This window comes from Tympanuchus pallidicinctus, unplaced genomic scaffold (genome assembly GCF_026119805.1).
Source record: "Tympanuchus pallidicinctus isolate F22 unplaced genomic scaffold, pur_lepc_1.0 scaffold186, whole genome shotgun sequence".
NCBI classification, from domain to species: Eukaryota; Metazoa; Chordata; class Aves; order Galliformes; family Phasianidae; genus Tympanuchus; species Tympanuchus pallidicinctus.
In genome coordinates this window covers 42031-52101 of record NW_026294706.1, presented here as the reverse complement: position 1 = coordinate 52101, position 10071 = coordinate 42031, and the positions used below count along the sequence as shown (strand labels likewise).

Genomic DNA, 10071 nt, shown 5'->3' with positions numbered 1-10071 from the left:
AGCTGCACCTGCACCTGCACGTCAGCCTGGTGTTGAGGCACGAGGAGTTGAGGTGTGGGTGGGACGGCGTGAAGAGCAGCGCTGGGAGTGGGGAGGAGGAGAGGGCAGCGGGAGAACGTGCCTGGGGCCCAGAGCTCCGCCCCGAGGAAAGGAGCCGGTTGCAAAAAGAAAGCCAGCTTCCACTGTTTCTAAGTGGTCGTTGCATCCTAGGTCTGGGTCTGGATCCAGCGGGGCTGAGTCACCTGCAGCAGCTCCTCGGGGCTGGGTCTGAGCCCGGCGCCCGGGGCTGCGCTGCCTGCAGGAGGGCTGGGGCTGGGGCAGCCGGTGCGGGTGCAGCACGTGGGGATGTGGGAGGGCGTGCAGCAGGGGGGGCGTTGGGCCCGAGCCCCGCTGGCGTTTGTCACAGCACAGGGGCTGCGGGGGACGCCGGCAGCGCAGAGCGGGGAAAGCTGGGCTGTGTGTAGGCCGGGGCATGAAATCTTCCCTCGGCACACAGGGAGCTGCTGAGGTTTTCCCCCAAGGCTTCGTGCTCTCGCATAATAAGGCTCTGCAGCAAAAGCAGCCGGGCACTCCTGATCCTTGGGGCTCAGGAAAGGGCCAGAAGAAGAGGGGTGGCCAGCAGGGACAGGGAGGCGATCGTCCCCCTGTGCCCCCACTCTGCTCTTGTGAGGCCCCATCTGCAGCGCTGCGTCCAGGTCTGGAGCCCCCAGTGCAAGGAGGACAGGGAGCTGTTGGAGAGGGGCCAGAGAGCCACAGAGATGAGCAGGGGGCTGGAGCAGCTCCCTTACGAAACAGGCTGAGGAGCTGGGCTCATTCGGCCTGCAGAAGAGAAGGCTGCGGGGTGACCTCAGTGCAGGCTGCAGTGCTGAAGGGAGCCTACAAACAGGAGGGGAATCAACTCTTGGAATGGGGAGATAACAGCAGGACGAGGGGAAATGGTTTGAAATGGAGGGAGGGGAGATTGAGGTTGGACGCCAGGGGGAAATTCTTCACAGAGCGGTGAGGTGCTGGAACAGCTGCCCAGAGAGGCTGTGATGCCCCGTCCATCCCTGGAGGTGGTCAAGGCCAGTTGGATGGGGCCCTGGGCAGCCTGGGCTGCTATGGAATGGGGAGGTTGGTGGCCCTGCGTGTGGCGGGGGGTTGCAGATTCGTGATCCTTGAGGTCCCTTCCAACCCTGGCCGTTCTGTGATCCTTGTGATCCTTTGCTGTTTCATGCTCCTGCTGCTGCTGCATAGGTTGCTGTTGGTTTACTCTGTTTTCCTTGTTGTTTTTCTGTTGCTTCTGTCTTGATTTCCTGCTCCTTCTGCATTGCAATGCATTGTTTTTTTTCCAGTTTTGTTGATTTTCTTTTCCCTTCTGTTTCTGTTCTTTGAAGTCCTTTTTCCTTTCCTAAGCACATTCCCTTCTGTTCGCGAGGATTTCAGGTGATTTAGCTTTGCTTTCCTTGGCTTTTTAGTACTTGCCCTTTCTTTTATTTTCCCTGGTTTTCTTGGCTTTGGTTTGCTCTTTGGTTTTGCGTTAGTATCTTGGCCCTGCATTGCTTTTAAATGTTCATTCTTTCTTTCCATTGCTATGCATTGGTGAACGTTTTTATCAGTTTCCTTTGCTTGGATTCTTTGCTCTGTCATGATCGTGTACTGAATTCACTGGCTTTCCTCTTGTACCTCTCGACCTTGTTTTGCTTTGCTTTGTTTTCCTTCTTTGTTTTGTTTTGCCTTTTTGGTTTTCCTGCAGCGAGCCTTTTTGCTTTGCTTTCATTGTCTTTGTTTCCTATTTGCTGGTTGGTTGTCTTTCCTGCTCCTTTCTTGGCATGATCTTGTTCCTTTTGCTAGAAGCAGTCTTTTACATTTCAGATATGTTTCTTGGCTTTGCTCTGCATCCGATCTCTGCATCACAACTCTACGTCAGGCTTTATTTTGGGGTGGAGGAATGTACATAGGTCATAGACTTGTACAAGAAAAGCTATTGCTGTGCCCAGGAGGTGATGAAAAAGAGCCCTGAGGAGCCAGGAGCACAAAGGCCGCAGCGTAAGCACATGTGAACCTCGAAGGGCTGCTTTGTGCCTCTCCAGGAACTGCTTTGGAATGGGGCATTTTCTGGAGTTGTTCCCGGTTGTTGCTCGGAGCTGAGGCTTTTCTCCTTGTATCTTTGCAGGAAAGCAGAGCGCAGGGAGCGTCTGTGGTGAGATGCTCAGCTGAAATTGCCTTCCCTGCACCAGCAGCCTGTTTGTGTCCACGTGATGCATGGTGAGGAGAAGCCTGCAGTTCTGTGAGTAAGCCTGGCAAATGGAAGAATGGTTGTGGCCTTTTTGGCAAGTGTGTGAGGAGGGGTCTTTGGACAGGCCGCTCTTTGGTTGGTTTGGTTTTGCGGGGAAATTCCTTTCATTTGTTTTTTTGCCATTTCAGTTGTTAGTTGCAATGGTTGGTTGGTGCTTGTTTGAAAAATATTGATCATCTAGACAAGCAGTGCTGTCGCACCAGAGAAGTGAGAAATCTCCTGTGCATCCAGTCTTGTCCACGAGCCTTCCATTTAGAGACATTTAGTGCCTCTAAATGCCTGTAGAAGTGGGTGGGGGGATAAATGGGGAAGAGATGAGGTGCAGTTTCTGTGCATGCTCTGTGCACGGAGCAGGCGTCACCTGCTGCGAGCTGGGAGCCCTGCAGAGCATCGTGGATTTGCTTTCCTTCCTTGTTGGAGCGCGGTGCTTTTGTAGGTGCTGTGTGCATTTGAAGTAACTGTGAACTCTGCTGAGACACCAGGTGTCCTAGAGAGAGCCCCAAGGTCCTCAGTTCAGTGAGGGCCTTTTTCTCCATCTCTCTGTTGTTTTTCTTCTTCTTTTCTCCCTGTTAGTGTGACATACCTGGCCCGTCAGATAATTCAGCAGGGAGTGGTGCCTTCTTGCAAAGCTGTGGCAGGTGGGTGCATGCACTTCACTGCTGGTATGACAGAGCTGAAGATGCCTGAGCTGTGTTAGAGCTTTGAGAGTTGGATGGAGAGTTCTTGACCAAGGAAGAGCCCTTTGGTCCCAGCCCCCTGGGGAGAGGTTAGGATTGCTGAAGGGAGAGAGGATTCTTTGAGTGATCTCATGGGTCTAGGAAGGGAGCTGACAGGTTTAGGGTTCCTTTGCCGTGCTCTGCCCAGGCTGTGACAGTGCTGGGGTTCGATTTTGAGTCACTCGGAAGACAAAATGAGACAAAGGGTTTTTTGTGCAGCCTGAAACCCTGCAACTCTGCTGTAGGGGCTGCAGCCCAGGGTAGGTGCCCTGTCTCCACAACTGCTGACCACGTTCTTCCCTTGTCCACAGTGTCCACAGGCCAGCCCCTGAAGCCCCAGTCATCAAGACCCCGTACGTCACGTCCAACGCCATCTGTCTGAGCTGCCCCTGATAGCTGAGGCTACCTCATGTCCCCTCAAACTGCCAGGCATCCAAGCTTCTCCTCCTCTACCAGCTCTCCACTGGCTCCGACACCTTTGCCACCTCCCGTGTCGTGTGGTGGCAATGCATGGTGCTGGATCAGGCCCAGACTCCCACCCTGACAGCAGGCACGTTTCCAAAAGCTCTGCTCACTTCCTCATCCTGCTGGCTCGTGAGAAGATCCTGTTGTCAGCTCTGCCAACCAGCACGGCAGAGGTGGGATTGTTGTGGGCAGCCTGGAAAACAGCAGGGGAAAAACCATTTCCCCCTTTGGCTGTTATCTGTTGAGAAATGCTGTCTGGTGAGTGTTGAGTCAGGGCCTGAACCACTGATGGAGCATCTGGGGAAAGGACCCAGTCAGCCCTGGGAGCACAGGTGAGGGCAGTTCAGTTGCATGATGGAATGAGGGGAGCCTGGCTGCACCTCTCCTAGACCTCATTGAAGGGCTGACTGTGCATGGGCAAGGATCTCTGGTTGGAGATCCCTCCCTTGTGGAGTTTTCCCTGTGGGCCTGGATCTTCAGGGACAGGTGAGCACTTTGTCTTTGTAACACCATCTGTTGTGCCAGTCCCTTTGTGGTTACACCTCCTTCACTGCACTGATCATTCTGGTTGTTAGAGACGTCCTCTGCCCCTTCCCACCTGTAAAGCAAACAAGGCGATGACAGAGCCTTGATTTGAGATAGAGGAGCTATAGGACAGGATATCAAAGAAAGAGGAATCGACTCATCCCTCCCAGCAACAGTTTGGCAGAAAGCGGTGAGCTGAGGAATGCAGCCTTCTGCGTTTGAACTGCGGTGTGCTGAAAGGTGAGAGGGGGCTGAGGGCTGGGGGGGAGACCTGTGCAGGCTGACTGTGTGTGTGCTGCTGGGAGCACTGCTGACATGGAGAGAGAGGAAGGCTCCCCGCTCGAGGTACTCGTGTGCTCACGCAGTGGTTCAGGCTGTGACCTGGCAATTCCACTGCACCTCCCTTCCTGCACTGTCCATGTGCCACCTGCAGGTGTTGCCCAGCTGTTGGGGGACTCGCTGTGACCTCCCTGTCTCACCGCTGCCTTTGCACTGGACTTCACAGCACCTTGATGGTGAGTAGTGGTCCTCTGGAGATGCTGAGCAACAGTTGTGAGCTGCGCCCTTTTCCTGGACCGGTATCCCAAGCCCTTCTCAGCCCAGAGCCTGTCTCTCTCATCTGGTGTTCTATGGATAAGTCAGCAAGATGGGACTTTGCCAGCCACCTGGTTTCAGCTTCACCACCCAAATGACAGCAGGGCAGTCCTGCAGCTCATGGCAGCCCTACGGCTCTGCTCCTTTGCCAGGCTGGAGGGCTGAATCAGCTCCGATTCTACAGATCCTTCCCTGAGTCCTGCTGCTGAGCACCGATACTTGTGCATCCTCTGGGCCACATCAGGACTGGAAAGAGGAGTAGATATCAGGCGGAAGGATCTGGCCTTCTGCTGGTGACAGCCACCTGCATGGCCTGTTCCTGCTTTCTCTTTTCCCCAGGAGGCATTGTGCTTCCCAAGCAGTGCGTGGCCCTTTCTGATGGCAGTGAGCAGCAAGGAGCCGACTGGGTCTCAGCTTCCTTCCTGCCCTGCGCTTGACTGAGGGACCCTGCGACCAGCTCAGAGGTAAGAGGTGGCCATGGGCCCAGCTCTGCCAGCTCTCACTGCAAAAGGGAGCAGTTCAGGGAAAGACACAGCCTGGGTGAGCCTGAGCTTTACTCTGGCATCTGAGGGAGCTGTGGACATCAGCTGTGGACACGACTCATCGAGGTGTGGGTCAGCTGTGGATGCTCAGTGTTCTTAAGCAGCCCAGCTGTATCTCACAGGCTGTAGTCACAATTTCTCTGCGAGGCTGAGATACCCTGAGGATCACGGCGTCTCTCACTTTGCTCTCACGCCCTTGCTCACAGTCTCTGAGGAACGACTTGAGCCCTGTGCCCACGTCCTCGCTCACGTGCTGGAGTCACCTTTATGCATTTTGGTGTCAGGGCTCTTGGGGCAAAACGTGCCTGGACACTGCCACACATGTAATGCCTTTCTGCGGTGCACACTGGAGGATGCAGAACTGGCAGGGTCTGTGATGCTTTAGGAAGCTGGTCTGAGCTCTTTCAGCAGCAGTGAGAACTCTTCTCACCTAGTCTAACCCTTAGAGCAGCATGGAGTGACCGGTGCTTCCTGGGGATAAGTCTTTTTTTCTACTTTCTATCCCAAGTCCTTTCCTTTCCACGGAAACAGCAGAAGTGTTCCTTCAGAGCTGATTTACCCCTGCTGTGTTTCTTTTCTCCTTTTGTGGATGAGCAAGTGCCCCTTTAGGGATGAGCATCTCTTTGCTCCTCCCATTTTACAGCTCATAGCGGGGTGCCCAGGACACCCCACAGTTGTGGGGAGCAGCTGGCACAAGAGAAATAAGTCTTGAGGCTGCAGCAAAGATTTTGGGTCATTTGCAGTGGCTCAGTGGGAGCTTGCAGAGGCAAAAAGCAGCTGGAGATGTGCTCTGCAGTTCTGTGCTGGTTTGCAGATTCCTCAGGAGTTGTCCTGGGTCACCTGGCTTCCACCAGGAGTGCTCCTCTTCTCTCCACAGATCACATCCCAGGTGCTGTCTGTCTGCCTGTGGTAGGTACCAGAGCAAGGAGGCCTCTCCGTGCCATTGTTGCAGTGATTTCAGTCTGTGGCACCCACATTGGGACGCATGGATGCTCCAGAAAACAGCTGTGAACCCTGGGGCTGGGAGAAAGATGCCAAAAACGATGTAGAGAAAAAAACAGAGGTAAATCTCAGTTTGTTCTCGAATCAGGAAACACACCTGCTAAGGTGAAGCTGTTTTTCCCCTGCAACCTAGCCCTAATTCCAGGAATCAAGCATACCCCAAGCACCACCAGCTGGGACCATCCAAGAAGGTTTATTTTGGACGCTGCTCTCCAGCACCCATTTCGGAGCAGCCAGTGTGCTTCCCATGGATGCTCGCTGCTGTCCTGAGCCGTTTATAACCTCAGGAGCCCCTGCTAGAAGGCAGCATACTTCAGGACTAAAATGGCATGGTTTTGTAGGAGGGAGCAGGGGCTTTGTACCAGGGAGCTGCAGAGCATCCTGGACACAGCATGCAGGCAAGATGGGAACATCCACTGCCTGGCTGTGTTGGCTCCACAAAACTGCATGGGGACACAGCATCTCTAGCAAGAAAACCTGCAACTCATTCTGCTCCTTTTTTTAAAAAATGACAGGTGCAGCTCATTTTGGCCATGGGACACAGCAGCTCCCACAGCATCCCAGTGCTGCGGCATCCCGCTGCCCGCCTCTCTGTGGGGCCAGGGCTGATGCAGAGCAAGGCAGCAGCTTGGTGCTGCAGTGGGAAGCGGAGGGGTGTGGAGTGCTGTAGGTGTGCTGGCTGTGCCACGTGGCTGTGGGGTAGAGCTGGTGCTGCAGTGAGCCCTTGTGGGATGTTGGTGGTGCCTGGGGTTGGAGGGCTGCGCAAGCTGGCTATTGCAGGGCTGGGGACAACAGGGATAACGAAGGGGATAATGGAGAGAGATGGCTTTGGTGGGGCTGCCTGATTTTTTAGGTGCTCCAGAGGGTTGCTGAAGTTAATCAGGAAGCGCAGCATCTCTTCCTTGTAAATGTTTGGGGCTGAGGCACTGGGTGAGTGGAATGGCACAGCCGGGTCTGGAAATGATGGCTTTGGGTTTGGCCAATCCTTGGGGGCCCCTGGGTGAGCTGATGCCCTTGCCCCTGCCTTCAGTCTCACGGACCAAGGGGGAAACAGCCTGCAGGCCCAAGGCTGCCTCGTCCTGGTTCCACTTGGCTGTGGGTGGTGTGGGGCTCTGCGCCAGTGGGCTGAAGCCGGCCCCAGGGGGCACCCAGCAGGCTTTGACAGCAGCAGAGGTGGCTGGCTGCAGGCTCTCTCTGCTCCACGCTTTGTTTGGTTCACAGGTCTTGGGCTGCTCCCAGTCATCCTCCATGTTCCAAGAAATCCTTCAAGTTGGAGAAGCATCCCCCAAAGGGGTGGCAGCTGATGTGTTTCAGCACCTCATTGCAGTATGAGTGAAAGAAGCCGGTGAACACAGTGGGTGCAGGGCCCCCATCCTCAGCTCTTGGGTAAGGCTGTCTGTCCTCCCAGGGGAGCACTGCGATGGGTCCTGCCTCACTCCAGCCTCCCCTGGATGCGTCCTTCAATCCTGGTGTCTCTGGGCTCCTCTGCTCCTTGAAGTGGGGGCTGGCTGCCAGCCGGCTGGGCTCTGGGTTGGGGTGAGTGCTGCTCGCCGCCCCATTGCCCTCCAGGCAGTGCTGTTAGTGGCAGTGGCAGGACTCTGCCTCACTCCCCTGGGCCAGCAGCTTCTTCTTGGCCGGCAGAGATGTGATGGGGTGGTTGCCTTTGGAGTAAAAGCTGGACAAGAGGCACTTGCAGGCTTCAGTGTGGGCGCAGCGAGTGTCGGGACACCCCCCAGAAGGGCTGTACCAGGGCCGTGGGGCTGGCACATCGCTCCACTGGCCAGCCTTGCTTGTGGGCCTCTGTTCGGTCTTCCTGGGTGGGGGATGCAGCCATCAGGAGGTACCCGGAGGGGCAAATCTGCCCAGTACATCTTTAAGATGGGGAAGAAGAGTACACGTATCTGAGAATACTTCACTGGTGTAAAAATGTCAGCACTGATGGATAGCTGTGATGGAAACTTGCGTGGGAGCAATAATTCAGTAATAAAATAGGTCAAATCCTTACGCTGAAGGGGGTACCTTACAAGAACCATGTTGTGATTTGGTTTGACAGTTTGCTCTGCATGATGTGGATGGTGGAGCTGTGATGATGTGATCCATTTCCAGTTGTGAACAAGATTGCTCTAAGAGCTGCTGCAGTGAGATGCGTGTGGGCTGACTTTAAGCTGAAACGTAATTGCCTCTGAATATCAATGTGTGTGGGGAGATTTTGTTTTTAATTCTGGGATTTCATCCTTGCCCTGCAGCAGCTCTGAAGAGGCCCTTGTTTTCCCAAACCCTGCTTTGCTGCTAATTGAGGCTGATGGCAAGTGCTGTGCTTTGGGCCCTTTGCTTTTAGTTTCTGTGGCCTGTGTACCTTGGAGGCTGCTTTCTTTCACATCTTTTTGTTTGCTAGCCACCTCTTCAGTAGATAAGATTTCTTAGGGATGCTCTTGCTTTCCTGTGGTGGCTATGTGTAGGTGCTGGGCTAGGGAAGGTTATCAGAGAAGGGAAGGATTTGCTTCACTCATTGAATTGTAGCCTTTTAGACACATGGAAGTTCAGGTGCTGATACTGTGCTGTGTAGCTAGAGAACTTCCTGAGGAATCATGTGGGACCTGATCCCCAGTTCCCAATTTGAGCTTCTCCATCTGTTTCCACCCATATTGGAGCAGACCTGTATCTTGGAGGCAAGATCTGGGTAGTGAAAAGCTCAGGGGATGTTGGCTGGCCACGTTAGTATATGAAATGTTGAGGCATGGAAGGGAGCAGCCAGTTTACAGCTGAGGAATAGTTTGCCTTTCCTCTTAAATTCCTGCGCCTGGTTTCTATGAGCACTGTTACCCACTGCTTGCAGTGAGACTCAGCACTGGCTTTGGGGGGCCTGGTGCTTAGCGAGGTGTAACTGCAGCTCTGCACTGGAGCAAACTGCACCCAGCAGTATCACAGGAGCTGGAACATCTGGTGCGTGCTAGGTTTTAAACTGGACATGCTTTAATGGGACGGGACTTGTGGGCTGCCACTCGTTACCTTGGGAAGTTTCTGTAAGCCTGTTTAAAGATGTTAGGACTGCCAAGGGGCAGCAAACTGTATCTTTAAGTGTCCAGAAGTGAAAGAGCCTACGACTCACGTGCAGTACCCCATGGAAAAGATTCTCTCATTTTGGTCACTTGAGCTATTAAGGATAGCATCATTAACTGTTGTGTGGTCTTGATCAGGCTGCTTCCCAACTGCTTGATCAAGGAGAGCAGGCAGAAGCCTTTGGTCAGCAATCTGAGGTGTCTGCAGATCAATGAGCAGCTGCCTATGGGAGCTGCAATTGCCCTGGCATTCTCTGGCCGAGCAGAACAACAGGCCACCGAGTTCAGCCAACTTCTTCACACAGCTGCTGGGGGGAAACACAGGTGATGCTCAGCTGGGTGTCACACTGGCCAACAGGGAGCTGGTCAGGGCTGTGATAGTCAGGGCAGCTGTGGCTGCTTTCACCTGACATGGACCTGATACTCACAGAGGAAGGTGAAGGCTCCAGCTGATAGAGTTTCCTTACAAGTAAAGGAGTAGACAGGGGTGGTGCGGGCCTCCTGTTGTGTCAATAAGCACAGGAGCAGAGAGGGCTGATGCACCTCACCGCTTCTTTGCCTCTGTTTTCACCAGCAACGCTTCCCTGGCTTTCATGCCTGAAGGCAGGATTCCAGAGCACAACTACCAAATGGTGGGAGAACTCCTCGACGGCAGCCCTGCCAAGAAGCTCTTGGGCTTCCCTGGGAGACAAAAAGCTTCACCTGTGTCAGCAGTGTGTGCTGGTAGCCCAGAAAGCCAACAGTATTGTGGTCTGCAACAAAAGAGCGGTGGGCAGCAGGGCAAGGGAGGCGATCATCCTTCTCTGCTCTGCCTTCATGAGGCCCCAACTAAAGTACTGTGAATCCTCTTGTGGTGTCCTGGCCCATCTCGTGGCTTGGAAGATCATGGT

General features: G+C 54.1%; 1 long non-coding RNA gene and 1 pseudogene across 1 annotated transcript; one reads left to right on the top strand and one right to left on the bottom strand.

The window, feature by feature from the left end:
- Positions 1-698: 698 nt before the first annotated feature.
- Positions 699-6610, top strand: LOC128079454 (uncharacterized). The gene is made up of 4 exons (XR_008206156.1): positions 699-2269; positions 2852-2916; positions 3306-4224; positions 4418-6610. It is a non-coding gene; the product is annotated as an uncharacterized LOC128079454 (long non-coding RNA).
- Positions 6611-6637: 27 nt separating this feature from the next.
- Positions 6638-7956, bottom strand: LOC128079453 (AT-rich interactive domain-containing protein 5A-like; annotated as a pseudogene).
- Positions 7957-10071: the final 2115 nt, after the last annotated feature.